General features: G+C 31.5%; 1 long non-coding RNA gene across 1 annotated transcript; it reads right to left on the reverse strand.

Moving 5' to 3' along the window:
* Positions 1-16624: 16624 nt before the first annotated feature.
* LOC107886590 (uncharacterized) lies at positions 16625-17621 on the reverse strand. Its single transcript, XR_001680803.2, has 2 exons — positions 17170-17621; positions 16625-16945 (listed from the first exon to the last, which is right to left on the reverse strand). It is a non-coding gene; the product is annotated as an uncharacterized lncRNA (long non-coding RNA).
* Positions 17622-20562: the final 2941 nt, after the last annotated feature.

Genomic DNA, 20562 nt, shown 5'->3' on the forward strand with positions numbered 1-20562 from the left:
ATGATGGCTGGCCACTTCATGTAAAATGGGAGGTTTGTCATGCAAATCCTCCTATTTTGCACTCCTATTTATTTGGCCACTTCAATTTAGCCTATAGCATTTTCAAACATTTTCACATAGGTCCTATTTCATAATTTCACCCACTTTTTCTTATGGAACAAAAAATTAACTAAAATTGCCGAGTTCTATCTTAAGCTTGGGCTTTCTAGAGGCCCACTAACATAATTAAACCTATGCCAACATTCACAGGATTCCCGAAAATTGGGGCGTTACATATCAACTATTAGTAATAAGACTGAAATTGTTAGATTTTCTCTAACCAACGGGATTATTCATTTGCAAATAAGCTTGGAATCCATTTTTGATGATCTCGCATTAGTTGAGTAAGTATGAGGACCTTCATATTTTCAAATTTTCCAAAAAAAATTTTCATCAGTGTTACCTTGACCCTCCATTTATATCTTTGTTACTGCTTTAACATTCACCAACATATTTGGTCGTGGTAGAAATTATGACTTTGTAATCCACCCAGAGTTTAAAGTTTTCTCCTTGAAGGCTCCTATAGTGGCATCTTTCTTTTCCTTTAGGTTCGCTTTCCATGCCTTTCAATATGTGATGGAGTATTTGAATCGAGACTACATATCAACTATTAGTAATGATACTGAAATTGTCAGATTTTCTTTGACCAGCGGGATTATTCATTAGCAAATAAGCTTGGAATCCATTTTGTGATCGTCCTGCGTTAGTTGTGCAAGTATGAGGACCTTCATATTTTTGAATTTCCCAATTTTGTTTCTTTTTTATCAATGCTACCTTGACCCTCCATTTATATCTTTGTTACCACTTTAACACTCACTAACATATTTGGTCGTGGTAGAAATTGCAACTTTGTAATCCACCCCGAGTTTAAAGGTTTCTCCTTGAAGGTTCATATAACGGCCTCCTTTATTGCAAGTTGCAAACCCACACATAAATCCCTAGGTTGTGCTTTAGAATGCATCACATGGACCGATAATATATTTATATATTCGAAAAATTCTATGGCAAGCATTGCATTCAAGTTGATGTTAAGCATATGAGACGGAGATTTGTACAGTGGAAGAACCGAATTGAGTCCACTTGACTAACCTCCAGTTTTAATAGTATTCGGCTGGATGCCTTCATTAGAATCAAAATCACCATCATCTTCTTTAATATTTTCTAGTTCCTGCGAAATATCATCTTTGTGCGGATCACTAAATTCAAATTATTTCCATCATTGTATGCAACATAACTGACACTTCTTCTGCATCAAGCTCAACAATATTTTCGTTAAGGTCTAATGTTGAATTTTGAACCCCCCAGATATAGATGGTCATTGATAACTCTTGAAAAGAGTTATATTTTATAGATTTTAAGCTTGATTAACTCCCTGTACTTAGGTAAGTTTAGTTGAATTTTAGGATTTTCCATTAGTGTTTTTATGAAATTGCATTAAAAAGGCTTGGACTGTGCTTAAATATTATTACATGTTACTTCTAATTGTTTGTGGGAAAGATTTGCTTGTTAAGTGGCATGTGCAGAATGAGGAAAAAAGTAAATGAGCGAAGGTTTTTCGTGGAAAAAGGTTGGACAGCTTGCTAACACGAATGTTGTGGCAATACCAGGAAACGACCCAGTCAACACTTAATCGTTATCAGCTCTGCTGTATGTGTACCAAAAAAATCAACCTAAAAAAGAGGAAAAAGATCATGGGATCATGGGATGATGGTCCTAATCTAAAAGAAGATGAATAAAACCCAACAAGAAAGAGGAAAGGGGAAAGAAACAATTAGAGAGAGAATTGGACAAAATCCTTTAACAAAAGTAGAGGATAACGATTGAGAACAAAACAGAGTCAGAAAGGGAGAAGGAAAAGGCAATCCTTCTAGGCAATCACTAGATATTGCGTCGCCAGATTTGTGGGCTAGATAGGCCAAAGCTATTTCCCTAAGTTCTTCATTTTCTTCTTTATTTGTTTCTTTGTGATCTTAATTGATGAAAATGATGTTGAATGCTATTTTGAATTTGGATGTAATTGTCCAACTCATGAGTTAATCCCATATGGTTGGGATTGCTTCATGAAACCTTTATTTCCTTTAATGCCTAAAACATAAATTAGTTTTAATTTACTATTTCATTTAATGGTATTTATGAATCGCATGTATATAATCTCTAGACATAGATGGATGTGCAGCATGTTTATGAAATTAATCTAGTATTGATAAGTTTAGGTTCGTTAGATTGAAATTGAATGATATGAGCAAGTACTTGACTGAATACTTGTAACAATCTCTAGACTTAGAGCAGAGTTCCATACAGAAAGAAAATAAAAAATGCTAGGTACTGTGCTAAAGACCTATAGACATATATTACTTTAGGCAAAGTAACTTGAGGTCTTACTCTCGAAAGAAGCAGGTCATTTTAGATCTCTTATGAGCAGTAGAATAAGATTGAATTTGCCAAGGCATTATTGGTTAAAAATGGTAGATTCTTAGTAATCCCAACCTACAATTCAAGATCGTAGATCTTTTAACCTTTGATGTAGCATCTCTATTTTCACATCCTTAGTTGTTACTTGTTTATATATTATTTACGTAATCATTCTCATAATTGTCATTGCATTCTTACTCTTGTCTTGCAATAACATTTTTCATTTATTTGTTAGAATTCACATAGTACACACATCAGTATTCCTTAATTATCATTACATTCTTAATATTGTTTTTGTCATAGCATTAATCACACTCCTTTATAATAACTTGACCAATTTATACCTAACCGATCATTGTGGAGACAATCTCACTTGTCACTTTATTACTTGATCCGACATGTACACTTGCACAATTCACTTAGCATATTCACACGCGACAGTCATGTAGTGTAACGTCCTAAATTTCTTAACTTTTTTTTCTGTGTATTCTGTCACAAATATGTATCTACTTTAGTGGTTAAGTGTTCAGGGTATGTGTATGAGGTCTTGGGTTCAAGTCACACTCTTTAAAAAATTCTATTATTTTTTATCCTAGCCTTATCCCTGTTGGATGGACTTATATAATATTGTTTGTAAACTCATATTAGAATGAGCCTATTGGTTCAAGTGGTAAGGAGTTAGCTTGTTGGAGGTCTTATGTTTGAATCCCTGCATGGGTGTGAGCGATAATTTTTGCTTCGATTTTGTGTAGGTTCGGTGGAAGTGGAATACTAAGGTAGTTGTGAGTTAGTGGGTCGGTTAGTTAGTGAGATTTAGGGGAAGTTGAGATATTATTGTGACAGCCCAAAATGTGACCCTAGTCGGAAAGTGGTTTCGGGACCACAAAACCGAGTCATAAAAATAATTAACCGCCATATTTGAAGCTTATTATATGTATATATGCATGTGTGAAAATTTCATGTTTAAATTTTGTTAATTGTAAGTGAATTTTATTAAATAGGACTTGTGTGAGAAAATTTAGAAATGTGATAGGCAAATGTTAAAGTGGCCTATTGATGCATGTTAAAAATGCTTGTACTTGCATGTCAAATTGGCCAAATTCTAGATGGTGGCCGGCCATGTTATGGACTAAAGCATATTATAATTATTTTGTGTCAACATTTTATGCTAATAATTTTATGTTACAAAATGAAATAAGGAATAAGGCTAATAAAATACTAGTTAATGGGAGGAGAAACCAAAGTTTCTCCATCCTTGCTCCTCATTGCCGTACCTAGAAGAGAAAAGCTTTGAAAAATTCAGCTATGGTGGTTAGCTAAATCAAGGTAAGTTCAAGGATGATTCTTGGATTTTTAGCATTTTTTTTTAGTTAGTCATTAAGTTCTTTGCTTAACCCATGACCAAAATTTGAAATGGTGTGGTGTCTTGAGCATTCGGTTTTAGTTATTAAAGGATGAGATTGGGTTATAGTCTTTATGTTTTATGAAGAATTGTTGAAGAGAAAATGTTCAAGAAATGGTTGTTGTTCATGTTATTTGGATGAAAAAGAAAATGGTAGTTAGGTGAAGTAGAGTCTAACAAATGAGCACATATGTGCATTAGTTGCTAAATGGAGAAAAATTGGCTAACAAGTTGTGTACTAAGGCCGAATATGATTTTGGATACTATTGGGCAATGTATGTGTTTTGAATTGATGGAATGGAGAGGATGCTTTAATTGTGTTATGAACAATTATATGTTAAATTAAGGTTTGCTAAGCTAGCTACTAAGGTGAAATGCAAATGTTAGCATTTGATTTGGTAATAATCTGCTTGGGGACAGCAGCAGTAAGGTGATTTTGGAAAATCGCCATAATTTGTAGGAGTTGAATTAGAAGCTGAGTAAATTATGTAATTAAAGCTTGAAGAGTCTAGTTTCTTACAAAAGAAACTATAAAAACAAAAGAGTTACCGATCTTGAGATATTTGAAGTATTGTGGGGCTGAGTCAAAACGACTACTAGATTCCCTGTTCTGTTTTTATAAAATCAGTATAAATTGTACAAAAATGGCCCTAAGATAAAATTTATGTGCTTAGACTCCTTAATGAGTCTAGTTTCAAATGAAATAAACAAGAACATATTTTGAACTCTGTACAATGAGAAATTTGATTCGTAGTGAAGGATAGTCAGTTTAGTCAAACAGTGAAACAATGTGAACTTTAAGAAAAATCTGGTATTGTTGGGCTAAACTAAAAATTTTTAAAATTTTATGGATAATAGATAAATGAGTCTTCTGTCAAGAAAAATTTACAGCAATTGATTTGGAGTTTCGTAGCTCCAGTTATAAAAACTTTAGTGACTGTTGCTCAGGAAGTCAGCTTATAGGGAAATTGTAATTATATTGTAAACATTAATGAAAATTTGCTAATGAATTATTTATTGATTTTTATAAAGCTTACTGTAATCTATGTGTGTGAAAGTTGAATCTATATATATTATATTCTGAAAGTAATACTTGAATAGTCGATTAATGACTATTTTAAAATTTGTTGAACTTAAGCTCAAGAGCAAAGGGGAACTAAATCCGATAAAGGGAAGGAAAAAGTAATTGAATAGCCATTGAAGTCATTCGACAACATCCGATGTAAGTCTTCGAGTAATGACCCTACTTGAATTATATTGAAATGATTAGTCATACTATGACGGATAGCCGAATGTGCATAGAGACTATGTTATAAAGCCAATTGAAATCATGCTCTTTGTGTGTGGCTATTGAGCCGAAATTGGAAAGGTTTAATAAATGTTCTGTGTTTGAGCCTTAGTAACGAAAATGAAATATGGATGTGTCATGATTGTTGATATATGTGTGCATGAGCATTTGAATGATATCCGGGCTAAGTCCCGAAGGCATTTGTGCTAGTGATTTTATCCGGGTTAAGACCCGAAGGCATTTGTGCTAGTGATTTTATCCGGGCTAAGACCCGAAGGCATTTGTGCGAGTTGATATATCCGGGCTAAGACCCGAAGGCATTTGTGCGAGTTGCTATACCCGGGTTAAGACCCGAAGGCAATTGTGCTTGTGGTTATATCCTGCTAAATTCCGAAGAAACTTGGGTTCGAAGGTGAGCGTGTTGTGCTGTAATAAATTCAATTAATACGCTCGAAAAACCCAAACGATAAGGTATGTTTGCGTGTGCATCGGAAAAGTCGATTCGTTTTAAATAGTATTCGTTCAATCGACTAACAAACTTTCGGCTTTTAGATAGGTTAATACCTTGTGTGTATATGTTGATGAAATGTGAAGTAAGTATGTTTATGAGAATGTGTATTAATAAAGTGATTCATTTAGCTATGTGAATGTAATACTTTAGTCAAAGCCGATTTCATTACTTGAAACTTACTAAGCTTTAAAATGCTTACCCCGTTGCTTTGGCTCTCTGTTTTATAGATTTGTTCGTTAGATATCGGATTCGGGATCATCGAAGTCGAAGTCATCCACACTATCAAAGCCCTTTTGGTACTCTTTTAGTTGAACTCTGGATATGGCATGTATAGGACTACCCTTTTTGTTGTGGGTCATGGACCCTTTGGATTTATATAATTTTGGATAGCCATGCGAAAATGGCTTATATATGTTTGAGCATAATGTTATAATCATTTGGTATGGATATGGTTATTGAGAGGTGTGGATATGCTTAACAAGGATTGGCCATGGGAATGGTTAATCACTATCATAATTTGTGCTATTTATGCTAAAAGGGCTAGTTGAATCATGGAAACTATGAAATAGGTAAAGTCTACCTTAAAGGCAGATGCTGACAGCAGCAGTGATGTAGATTTAGAAAATCACTAAAAATAGTAGAAATGGAATTAAATAGTGAATAAATTATGTAAACGAATCTTGATGAATCTATTTTCATAGGAAAGTAACGAAACGATCATATGGACAGTATGTTAAGAGATATTCAGGTTCTCGTGAGACAGGGCCAGAACGGTTTCTGGATTCCCTGTTCCGACTTTGGAAATTCATTATAAATTAACCAGAGATAATTAGGAGTCATGCCATATATGTATAGATTCCTCTCTGAGTCTAGTTTCTATAGAAACAAACGGTATCAGTATTGAAGCTCTGTGCAGGGAGATATCCAAGTCGTAATACACAAAGGTCAGTGTAGTCGATCCCTGTAATATGGGAGACTTTGACTAATAAACTGTACTAATTGGCCCAACCAAAAATTCTAGAAAAAAATATGTAGATGGGAATATGAGTCTAGTTTCAGGGAAAATTTACAAAACTGATTTTTGAGTTTTGAAACTCAAGATATGATTTTTAAGGTGACAGTGACGCAGTTAGCCAACTGCCTGGAAATTTTTAAAATGGATTGTGCAAAGAAGTGATATAAGTCTGCAAACCCCTCGTGTCCGACTCCGGCGACGGACTCGGGTACGGGGCGTTACAATTATGGGGTTCAAATTTTATTTTATTTTTTTATCTTAAAACTCTCTGTGTTTCATTTTTTATATCTTTTGATGTTTTTCTTCCTCTTCTTTCTTTCCTCTTCCCTTTTTGATTCTGTCAAAATTCGGTGTCTGTATCATTGTACCTTAAATTCACAGTTCCTTCGTTTGGTTCGATAAGTGGTGTGTGTAGTTTCTGTTTCCTATTTTCATTTTCAATTTCTGTGAATCTGTGGTGGATTTTTCTTTTGGAAAAGGTGATGAGGTGTGTAGTAGGGAATTTGATTTTTGTGAATCTATTGTGTAGGAGAAGAAGGTGAAGCAGTGGTTTTCGTTTCAACAGTTTAATTTGTGTGTGTGATCGTTTTAGTGGTGGTAAATTTATGTGCGTTGTTCAGTATAGTATTGATGAATTCATAAATTGATTGCTAATCGATCATTGGAATACTGCTTTCTAGGTTTCGGAAGTCCCGGGGTTGTAGTAGCATCAAAATTGAACCAGGTGTGTAACAAAAACACAAGAAAACAAGGTTCGAAAAAAGTCAAAAAAGTGGCCTACCAACACCACACGAGCATGTGCCCAGTCGTGTGGCTGGCCGTGTGTGGCACACGACCATTTAATGGGCAAAGGTGTGGCCGTGTGGGCCACATGGGTTAGGTCAATTTGGGCGTATAGGCCCAAAATTCTGAAATTTTCCCTAGGGTCGCTTGAGTCGTTCCAATCGACTGTGGGTCTTCCATAGGGTCGATAAGGGCTAATCAAACCCTTATTGCACGAGATATGTTGTCTTGATAGACTGATTTGAGTTAGTAAAACTGATATGTACGTCTGATTGTCTATATAAGCATATATGATATATGTATACGAGCATGCTAAACATGTTGATTCTGTTATGTCTGTTATCTGTATTCTATATCTGTATCTGGGGTGGGTTTTGTATATATGGAGGAAATGTACTGTAAGGCGACGTTTCACCTATTATTTGGCAGCATGGCTGCATACTATTCTGATAAGTGTCGTACAGACACTATGTGGTGTGTAGGGATGGGTGGTGTTTAATACCTCACATGGTGTGATGGGATTGTCGGAAATGGTGTGTAGAGGATGGGGGTAGGATTTTGCATATATGTTCTGATTATCTGATTCTGACTTGATCTATTTCTGTTAAGGACTTGTGTTTGTATCTGTATCTGATCTATATACGAAAACTTTGTTCCCATATGCATGAATGTCTCTGATAAGTTACACACTGAGTTTTTTTTTTTCGAAAACTCATATTTGTTTGTATGTTTTGTTCAAGTAATCCTCAAGTATAGGAGGGTCGATGCGACAAGGCTCAGTAGTGACCACTAGTACAAAAACTGTCTTTAAATTAACGGTTTTATTTTAGATTCTAGTTTTTCTTGAGAGTTTCTAAATCTTGGGACTCTCTAGATTGTTTGCTTTAGGTTTTGGTTTTGGATGAGTTTTAAAAATTTTATACTGCGATGTTTGACAATATCACGATTTTTACGCAAACAAAGGTTTTTTTTTTTAAAAACTTCGTTTTATCTATAACAATTTATCCAACTTCTGTTGCAAATTTACGATTTACATTAAAAAAACAATAATGGTTTTAATAAAGAATATAAAAACGAGCTTTTTGAAGATGTCTACCCTTTTTGGTAACAATTAGTATGTAAAGTTTTAACCTAAAGAATGTGTTTAAAACCCTTCATAGTAACACTCCCAGATTTGGCCATAACATCTAGGCCGGGTTTGAGGGGTTACATTTAGTCTCATATTGATCCTCCAGTGGGACATTTAGATCGAAATCCAAACAACAAACTGGAGATTTTCTCCCTTAAGATATTGTTGGCACCTCTATGATCCCAGGTTGACTGTATGAGCTAGGATTCTTGGCAACTGGGTTCACTTCCTCTTTATCATTTAACTCTGTATATAATTCAATTGCACGATTTCTGAATTTTCCATGAACTGCTATTATTGTCTCTACATCTTCATCATCGAAAAGTTGAAGATAGCTAAATGTGATCGGATTTAATGACGTCAGAAATGTATAGAAGATTGTAGATACCGTCCTCCCACAACATGCTGAAATTTTATTATTGATCTACGATTTCATCTCTTCAAGATCCATATTCTGTTTAAATCGCTCACTAATCTTATGCCTCGATTCGAATATAACTTTAATTTCATCGGTTTCTCAAATTTGTCTGTTGTAATACACCAAAACTGCAAACAAGTTCTCCATCTTTTACTACTTATTTACAAAAGATATTAAATTATTAGTTTAAAAATAATCATATTAGTACAATAAATTAAATAAATAAATTTTATTTACCTAAATCTTTAGGATTTTTGTTTTATGGAAAACACTTCAAACTAATTTTTATCTATCAAACTAATATAACTTTTCTTTTTACCTTTGAGATGTGGGGTATAGGGTTTTATAGATTTTAATATATATATTTTTTATTTTTTTATTTTTTTACTGTGTTTTGAACTAGATGAGTCTGACATTTTAAAACTTTATTTCAAATCAGCGTATCAAATCTCAGGTTCAGAAGGGTGTAGTATGTCATTACTACTTAATCTTTTTTTTTCTTTTTTCCATTTTCAACAAATTAGACACACCACAGGTCACTTTTCAAGTTAAAATCGGTTGAAAGAGACCAATTTTTCCCTCTCTATGCACGATAGAGTTGTTCATAGGTTGATTCGAGTTTCTTAGGATCAGGCTCGACCTAAAAAATAGGTATAAAATTTTGTCTAATTTCGATCTGGATAAAAATGTTAAAACTCGAGCTCAACTCACCCTTATTAAATATTTTTATATTATTATTTATTTATATAAAAATAAATTTTAAAAATATAATACATCAAATATAATAAAAACATTAAAATAAATATTTTCCAACAAATGAAAAAAAATATATACTTAAATAACATTAAGATAAGTGCAACTTAATAAGCAAATACCTCTGCATTAGTAGCAAAATTAATAATAACACAAAAGTTATGCAATACCTAATTAATAACAACAAAATAGTAACAATATAATAATGAAATGATAGCAAAATAATAAAAAACAGTGACAAAACAATAATAAGTTTTGTTTGCAAATTCAGGTGAGCAAAAAAAGTTTACCTAAGACTTGGCTCGTTTAGAAAACGAATATATTTTTCCCTAAACCTATTTTTTGAGCCTATATTTTTATTCAAACCCTTTCACTTTTCAGACAGATACAACTTGATCCATGAACAAGTCTAATACAAAATCTTGTTCTATTTAGACAATAGCATATTTTTGTCCTATTAGGCTATTTTTTATTTTTATTATTTATTTTAGAAAAAAGGCCTTGTATGGCAAGTTGAAATATTGAAATTAACTCCTTGGAGGGCCCAAAAACTTTTCAAAGCTATTTTCTAAGAAGGAAGTAACTACGTGATTCAGCTCCCACAATTGATTCTTTCAAGATGAGAAGTTGGCTTCATAAATACGTCTCAAAATTTTGTTTACATCCTCAATCAATGCTAAGCCCATCGCTTCCTCCATTTTTTTCACTTTAGAACCCTTCAGAGTGAGATTGACAATCCCAAGATAATATTGTTTAGCCCCCACGTGAAGATAATTACAATAACACTTTTCTTTACTGATGCATGCATATATTTTGTCTGGTAGACAACATCCACGGATTTCAAGTTGATATTATTATGAGTTAATTAATAATCATTTATTTGGCGATGAAGGGTCATAAGAAATTGTTGTGAATATATCGACTAATGTCACGGGGCTAGACTTTCGTCTCACAATCTGTATGGCTTTAGGCAATTCGCTCGTCCAAACTCGCCTAAGTCATCTTTTACTCGTGTGAGGATTCATTAAGAACTCCTCCAAGGCACCAAATTGATAAGCGGAAGTGATTTATGTCAAAAGAAGCAACCAAAGAACAACAGAAAGGGACGCTCGCAAAGTGTTTAAGTAAATGCTCTCTATTCTCTTATTCATAAAGAATAATGAAACAATGTATGGAGTGAGTACAAATGAGGGGGAAGCTCTCTATTTATAGTTGAGCTCCCCCAAAACTGACGGACAAGATATATTTACATCGACGGACGAGATTAACCATGTCCCATAATTTAAGGGATTTATAAGATATTGCCATATCAAATCCTATCTAATCTTTACAAGATATGATTCTCTCTATCTTCTAAGATTAGTTACCAAAGCAGCCTAAGTTGCCATATCTTCGCTATCGGGCCAACCAGGCTTCAATCTGACAGGTTTCTCTAACAGTTCCTTGAATCGGGTCAGTTCTTGTGGGCCAAATGATCCCCATCTAAGAAATAGACCTCCATCGGATGCATTTGGTGCGATGGTCACGGGCTTTGAACTCTGACCTGTGACACTAGGCAGAAAGCGAAAACTAGAGAGGTAAATCAACCAAATTTGGATAAACCTCTGCCTTTTATTTAAACGAAAATTATATCATAAGTTACTCAATTATGGATATAACTTTTTAATCACTCAATTATATATATATATTTAAATTGATCATTTAATTAAATGAGATTATTATTTTTTGGTCCATTACTTTTAAGAGTCTAACAAGAAGGTGATGTGGTAACTAAAAAAAATTAGTATAATAATAAATTTAACCCTCAAATTTTATAAATTATATTAATTTAGTAATTAAAAAATAACTCTTAAAATTTACAAATGATCTCAATTATTGGTCTTACCATTCATCGTCATAATCGGTCATACAAGGCACGACTAATATTGACTAAAATATTAAAATTTTAAACATAACAGCCTACATAACATTTCTCGTGTACTTTTTTTAAAATTTTTATAATTTATTGAATATTTTTATAAATTTTAAATTATAAGATAAATAGTGACATGTTAATATAGAGTACATATAAAATGAAATGTTAAAAAATTAATATTTTAATCAATATTTCTCTTCAAAAATAATTTAAATTTTTTTAAGAAATAAATAAATTAATTTAGCGAAAATAAAAACTAAATTGGTAAAAGATATCAATATTAAAGACTAAATTATGCCTAAAAAGACTGTAACGTCCTCTAACCCTATACCGTCGCCGGAACAGGGTTACGAGACATTACCAGTCAGTACAGTCCAATTCCAGTCATTAATTAAAATAAATATTCACACTCATCTTAGTTTTAAGATGTCATCCCTTTAATGGGTCCTCGCGGTCCAATATGAACAGTAAATTCAATTTGGAACTAATTTAGAATCAATACGAATTTTTTTATAAATTTCAAAATTCATACTATATACCGTTGCCAACCATAATTTACTTATTTCATCAATACTTTTACAACCTAAATAACTCTCATTAAACATCCTAGGTACATGCCATTATCAATACTCAACATACTTTACCTCATTGAATTCGGGATCGGCCTGGGATGCTGATGCAATAGTCTAGCCTTAACTTAACCTGCGCACGGAAACAAACCGTACGCTGAGTATACACTCAGTGGTATTTCTATAATTTGAACACTTAAGCAATTATAAAACTTATTAATTTATATATATCAACTATTCAAACTCAATGAGTATTCAAACATTCACTTTCCAACCAATGTTTTGGTCTACTTTAAATTTCAAATCATTTATTAATTTCAATAGCAATTAATCAATCAGTAATGTTCATTAACAATCAGAACAATTATTTATTCAGTAACAGTTAGCTATTCGGTAACAATCAATTATTCAATAATAACCAGTTATTCAGTATTGATCAATTGATTGGTTATCCAGTAACAGTCAATTATTCGGTAATAGTCAATTATTCAGAAATAATCAGTTGTTTTATACCTTTATTTACCCCTATTAACATGACTCGGACTCAGACGGATACACGGATCCAACCAACACACCAATACGGCACATAGTGCCTCATCGGCCGAAGCCAAAACAGTAACAGTAGCAATACGGTACATAGAGTACCTCATCGGAACAAATCCGAAACAGTAACAGTAACAGTATTCAACACACAAAGTGCTGAATCGATAACGGTAACAGTAACAGTATTCGACACACAAAGTGCCGAATCGGTAACAGTAACGATAACAGTAACAGTAGTCGGCACATAAGTGCCTGATCAGTAAGCCGGCAAAACCAGTACTCTTCCATATCCTATGGCATGCCAACTATATCCAACTAGCCCGACTAGTTAATAGGGTATTTAACTCACTTTTCAGTATAATTTCTATCTCATTTCAGTATCAATTATAATTCATTTTCTCAATTCAATAATTCTTTCCTTAATATACCATTCCAATAATTATATATATTCACACATTTTCACAATCTCATACATTTTCATTCAATTCAATATATATATATCTCAGTTATTCACATTAATTCATAATTTAATACAATTCAATTCACTTTTCATTTTCATATAATTAAATTCCACAATAAACACATGTTCATAATTATTTCACCACATTTTCAAATCAAATCATTTCAATAAAAACGCAATACCAATAATTCATACTTTAATTATTTACCATAACATTCAATTAAAATACAACAATTATTAATTAAATTCACCCTTCAATTTCAATCAATATTCATTTTATTTCAAATAATTTAATCAATGCACCTACCATACATAATAAATAATAAATTCAATAATTAAATATTAAGTTTGGGTTATAGAAATACAAACCGTAATTTTCGAGCTAATTCCCGTTGACTTTGTCTTGTCCTTTCTTAGCCGAGATTTTCGGTACCACATTGACTACGAAATTAATACAATTTATAATCATTAATACATTACTAATTTATATCTTGAGTTACAGAATTCTAAATTAAAATCCGTTAATTTTTCCTGAAACTAGACTCACAAATATTCTTACAATAAAATTTTCAAAATTTTTGGTTTAGCCATTAAGTACAGTTTATTTTTTAAATTCACACCTATTCTGCTGTCTGACAGTTTCGACCCTTCTTCACTAAAATTTAATTATCTCACAGTACAGAACTCGGATAATATTCCCGTTGATTTCTCCTAAAAATAGACTCATTAGGGATTCTAAACATATAAATTTAACCCTCTAATTATTTTTCTCCAATTTTTGGTGATTTTCGAAAGTCAGAACAGGGGAACCCGAATTCATTCTGACCTTATCTCACAAAATTCATTATATCTCATAATTTACAATTCAATTGCTTATACCGTTTCTTTTATAAGAAACTAGACTCAATAAGATTTAATTCCATATTTTATTCATACTCTAATTCAATTTCTAAAATTTTTGGTGATTTTTCAAACTTAGACTACTGCTGCTGTCCAAAATAGTCTTAGTGCAAAATGTTGATTTTCTACTTTTAATTTCAATTTAATCCTAACTAAATTGACTTACTTTTCTATCTTAATTCATACTTTATTTCTACTCAATTTTTAACCAAACTTAGACATAATTATCTATTTTTTATCATAAAACTATAATTTCGAAATTCTTTCAATTTAGTCCTTAAAGCATAAAACTTATGAATCACTTTACAATTCAATCCTTATTTCATTTCTAACTTGAATTTCTATCAATTTAGCCCTTAATTCATCATTTTACTCAACATGAACAATATTTAGAAATCTAATAAATTTCAAAATATCAACTTAATTTCATCAAAACTTTGTTCTAAAGCTTTTAAAACATCAAAATTAAGTAAAAATGACTAAATTGACATACCTATTAAAGTTTAAAGCTTCAAAACCTAGATTTTCCCTTTTCTCCCTTTCTTTCTTTCTTTCCTTTCTTTCTCCCCTGTTCTTCTCTGTTTCGTTAGCTTTGTTTTTTTCTTTTTCATTTCTTTTATTTCATTTATTTCTTTATTTCATTTCTTTATTTTATTATTAAAATATTAAAATATTTATTATTTATACATGTATATATTTATTAATACACATGTATTCATTTATCACCTTACACTTGTCATAACTTTTATTTATTTAATTAATTAATATAAAATAATATTAATATAATATACTTTAATTATTATTATTTTACTTATATAATAAGTAAATACACATGTATAATACATGTGTACCATTTATATTTGTACACATTTAACTTATTTTAACCATACATTTTTCACCCCTTTTTGGCTTATTTTCCTATTTAGTCCCTTCACTTTTCTTTATTCTATAATTAAACTTTCACATTTAATTCAATTTAATCATTTCCACTAATTACTCTTAATTAAGCTAAATTTACTTAGTTAAAGTCTAATTAACCACTCAATTGACTTCGTAAATATTTTTAATAAATATTTACGAATCCATTTTTTTAGAAATGGAGACTCAAAAATTTAATTTCCCGATAACCGTAAAAATTTGGTCATTACAAAGACAGCGCTAAATACGTGCCATTGAAATTTAAAATGAGGTATAGTCATTATATTATTATATTCAATGCTTTCATGTATAGTCCTTTCAAGCAGGGATATTTATTTAACGCTATTTTATGGGAACCATACGCATTTGGTTTTATTGTGTGCTATTGATATGGTTGTATAGTCCCTTATCAATGAAGTTTTTTATTAGATATGTGAGTTTTAAATTTCATATTTTGTTCAATTTTGTCATTTATATCGTCGAAACTATTTTTAATTTGAAAAAGAGGAGTCGACTTAAAAACAAAAATAGAGTTGTTACCGATCTTTTTTCGAGATGTGATCAAATCACATTAAGATTGATCATTTTAATAAAATATTTTGATTTATTAAAACAATGATTTTAGTCTATAAAATTTGAGAAAATGGGTTCGAGAGTCGGTTACGCACGAGGAAGGGTTAACACTCTCGTAACGCCCAAAATTGGTACTTAATTTATTAATTAATATTTTAATGTCGAAAACTTGAAAAAGTTTTATAATACGATCCTTTTATTTAAAAAAAACACTTGAATAAGTTAAATTGGATGCTAAGACCCTCTTATTTCGAAGAAATAAAATGTCATACCCAATGAGTTAGGATACAACATTTCACATTTTCGAAACTGACCTTACCTATTATTTGGATATTCAATTATTTGGGTCAAATGAAAAATCGGAACTCAGTAAGTTAGGGCACAATTTCTCAAAATTCCAAATATAGAATATTGTCTTTATTCTTTAGAAATCCTTATCTCGAGATACAAAATGTCATATCCAGTGAATTAGGACACAGCACTTCGAATTCCTGAGAATAAGCTTTTATTTGAAATTTATACGTTTCGATTGAAAAAGGGTACTCGGTTACTTAGATTCAACGAGGACAATTGGAACCCAGTAAGTTAGGGCACAATCTTCTCGAAGATGCCAAATACCGAGTATTGCCTTATTTTGAAAACTTTTGAATAAAATGATTTTAAAACTTAAACGATATTAAAACACGACCTTTTAAGCGAATAAAATGTGCTGGAATAATAATGTACAACGCAGAGTAATAATTCATAAACAAAATGTTATAATAATGAATCACAAATAAAAAATAAATACAAAGTAAGAATCACAATACACATAATAGCAATAATCACATAACATGCTATCCTAATATCCACATTAATACAAAGATAAAATAAGTAGTAAGAAAATCTAAAATAAAATATAAAACAATTCTAAGCAAATAATACATAAAAGGATTTAAAACGGATCTTATAAAAGCAATCTAAAGTATATCAAATAATTTAAAAAAAAGACTAGTATCCATTCAAGATAAAATAATATATAAAATTTGTAGGGTCCAATTTTTGCCCGGGCACAACAAATAAAATAAACCGAAAAAACAAATATCCAATTTCAGCCTATTAGAACCCAAACATAGCCATTAACCTATTACAATAAAACAAAGCCCAAATTTAAAAAAAAAAACCCTAGCCCACAAAAATTTTTCAGCAAAGAGGGAAATCCTAGATTTGCTGCCTCCCTTCAGCCGCCATGTGCCAACATTCAACCGCCACTACCCACGTTCTCCACCACCACGCACCACGCACCCACGCACCATGTCCAAACCATGTTCGCCATACCTACAAATGTGCACAAAAACAGTTGTAAATGGCTATATAAAGCCACAAATATGTAATGTTTTTTGGTTACGGAGAATACAAAATACACACAAAAATCAATTGCAAAGAAACAAGTGTAAAAGGAAACTTAAGAGGTGGTTTTCGATTGATCTTGTTTGTTGACCTTCTTAGTTATTTTGGTGTGCAAAGAATAATCAAAAGAAGAAGAAAGTGAGAGCACTTACCAAACCTCCGTGGGCTTAGTCGGAGTTCTCCTCCGTTGGCGGAATCAGCCATCATCTGCGCGCTGTCGGCAACCGTATGGTGGTGGTCTGATGGCTGCACATTTTTAGTCTGAAACCCTAGCAGAAAGGGTTTAAAAACTTTGGATTTTCTAAAAGGCTTTTTTAATGTTTTAAAAAAAAGAAACAAAATAAAGATTTTATTTAATTTTAAAGCAAAATTTGGGGGGGCAGAGATAGCCCGCGTGTTGACCCTATGGATCCGCGCATTTACCCCTTAAATGAGTAATTTGAGCGTTCAGTCCTTCACCTTCGCGCCAGCTTTAAATTATCCCCTATTTGCATTTTATTTGTTTTTTAAATTTACCCTGGAGTTTGCGCACCATTCCAATTTAGTCCGCGCCTAAGTGCTGTTTTTGGGGGTTGGAAACATTTGCATTTTTAGCCCTTGTACATTCGCGTGCATTGCATTTTGGGTCTTATGTCAGTTTCAATGATTTATTTTATTTATTAATTATCTCTGTTAGTTTAATTTTATTTCAATTAAGTTTTCTTTTCATTTCAATATGTGTAATTCATTATTTTTTTTAAAAAAAATTCATTTATTATTCGTCTTTAAAAATTTATTTAAATATACATTTGGAATTACTTTAATAATTTTAATTTTTTTATTTTTTATTTATTTGTTTAAATTCTAAAATTATTATTTTAAAATTCTCTTTTATATTATATTGTTTTAAAATTTTGGATAATATTTATTTTAAATTACCTTTATATTATATATATATATATCTTATGTTAAAATTAGCTTTATTCTATGTACATTATCAATTCCATGTTTTTTTATGTGTATATATATATGTATTTTTATTTTGTTAACAAAATCTATTTTTGTATATATATTTCTTTTCAAATCTATAATGTATATAGTTCTTTCCTTAAAAAATATTTTATTGTATATCTTCATTATTTAAAATCCTTTCATATATTATTATTTTTTTTACATATTTTTAATTTTTTTTCCATTATATGTATGCCATCAACTTTAAATAGATGTTTTGTTTTTAAAATATTGTGTACATTATTTACTCAAGACTTTTTTTTTCCATAATAGCTATTTGAATAATCATTCATATATTAGTAGTTTTTTACATGTAAATCATTTCAAACTCTAGCATGTGTAGTTCATTCGTAAATTTTCATATGTTTGATAGTTTATAAATTGTTTTATATTACATTGACTCCTGATTTTTATATTGTTTTGTATGTTATGTGTTGTTTTAGTTTTCATATTATTTCACGTATTATTGTTTCATATTGTTTATTAGTCTTTTGTACTATTATTTTAATTTTTGTTCATCTATGTTCGAAACTTGTTATATTTTATTCTAATTTGTTTCTTGGATGTGAGCTCATTGCTATTGTGTGTATGTTAATTTGTTCTTTTTTGTTCACTTGTATAATATTTCATCTATGTATATTGTTCCATGTTTGTAACTTTGATTTTTCTATATTATTGCATTGTGATTCAAATTTCAATGTTTTGATTGATATTGGTCGTATCATTTTTATTTCAAGTGAATCAACTAATGCGTTTTGAACCGGCTTTGTAATTGTTTACGTGAAAATTTCCCAAAACAAAGGTAATGTTTGACGTTTGGAAATTCGGGAAATCGTGCCCTAATGTGCCGGGTTTCAATTTTTTCGTTTGTCCAAAATAATAAAATATCCCTTTAAAATTTTATCTGTGTTTTCTAAATTTTAAAACAAGGCAATGTTTTATGTTGGGAAATCCGAGAAATCGTGCCCTAACGTGTTGGGTTTCGATTTTTTCGTTGGACCAAATAATCGAATATCCTTTTGTAATTTTCAAATGTATGAGCATCAAGAATTGATAGTTTCGAGGGTATAAAGGATCGTGTCCTAACGTGCTGGATGTGATACTGTATTCCTTCGAAACAAGAGAATTTGAACGTCCAATTTGAGTCATTCAAATGTTTTAAAAGAAATTGTATTTCAAAATATTTTTCTAAAATTTTATACATAAAGACATTATTTAATCAATTTGGTACCAATTTTGGGCGTAACGAGGGTGCTAACCCTTCCTCGTACGTAACCGACTCCCGAACCCGTCTTCTCAAATTTCATAGGCCAAAATTGATATTTTAATCAAATGATTTTATTAGGTGATCCGATCACACCTAAACAAAAAGGATTGGTGGTGACTCCATATTTCATTTTAAAAAGTCGATTCCTGTTTTTCAAAAAAATGGTTTCGACAGCTTGGCGACTCCACTGGGGACCAATAAGAAAATCAAACCATAAAATTGATTATTTTCTGTCCTTTTGTCGAAAATTGAAAAATTGATTTGAAAAATCATGATTCTTTTGTCGTATTTGTTTGTGATCACCATGATTGTTGTTGTTTGAGTATCATAGAATACTCTTGGATTGCATTGCATGACCGTTGTGGTCACACATTTTAAGTGGAAGTGAGAAACTACACCCTCGTGAGGTTTTCACCTCCGCATGGGCTAGTGGATTACTTCCGGGATACATCCGTACCTATGTCTTCGTGAGATTTTTATCTCTGCATGGCCATAGGGAAATGTATTCCCCTGAACTTAACTCGATCCATATGAGCCTATAATGGGTGAAGATTGAAAAATCTGCTAGTTCAGGTACCCTTTCTCTAGAATCGAGCCACATATAGTGAACCTTGAGAGTCCACCTTAGGTAGAACCTTGCCCAGTTTTAGTGGTCACCCGAATAGGTACTTTATTTGTTATTTATTTTTTCTGTACTAATGCGTTTTGTTTTTGTTTTGTTTCTAATTTCATTGCATTACATCACCATAGAGATGAAGTGTTGATTCATATTTGATTGCTAAATAGAACAGTTTGTCATAAGAAAACGAATTTCTTGATAAAGTGGATTATAATACGGTTGTCTGAATATGATCCAGGTAAACACAACGGAAGAAGGATGATAGTTTGCAGAGGAAAAACAAGACTTTACCTGAAGATTCAAGTCGATAAAGATTATTCGAGAGCCGTCACATCTCGACTTTCTTAAAGGAGCTAACAAGCATTGCGAGGATAAGTGAGTAATAAGTCGCGGCTTAGATTAAACAAAAATGAGCTAGTGGAGGCATCTATTGGAGGTTTGTGTGGTTCAACTTTTACAGAAAAGGGATTGCCTGGAATATGAGGGCAAAGTCGCATATGTAATCCTTTTTACGTAAAGGAATTTGTTTTCTAGAAAAGTTGTTCTAATATAATTGAATTCAGAATCAACGCCTTACTTTCTTTTGCATTCATTCCATGCATTTGCATTGCATTGCATCATGTGCATTAAACTTCACAAAAGAGCCTTAATTAATTAGAAACCGTGTTA

This window comes from Gossypium hirsutum, chromosome A03, assembly GCF_007990345.1.
Source record: "Gossypium hirsutum isolate 1008001.06 chromosome A03, Gossypium_hirsutum_v2.1, whole genome shotgun sequence".
NCBI lineage: Eukaryota > Viridiplantae > Streptophyta > Magnoliopsida > Malvales > Malvaceae > Gossypium > Gossypium hirsutum.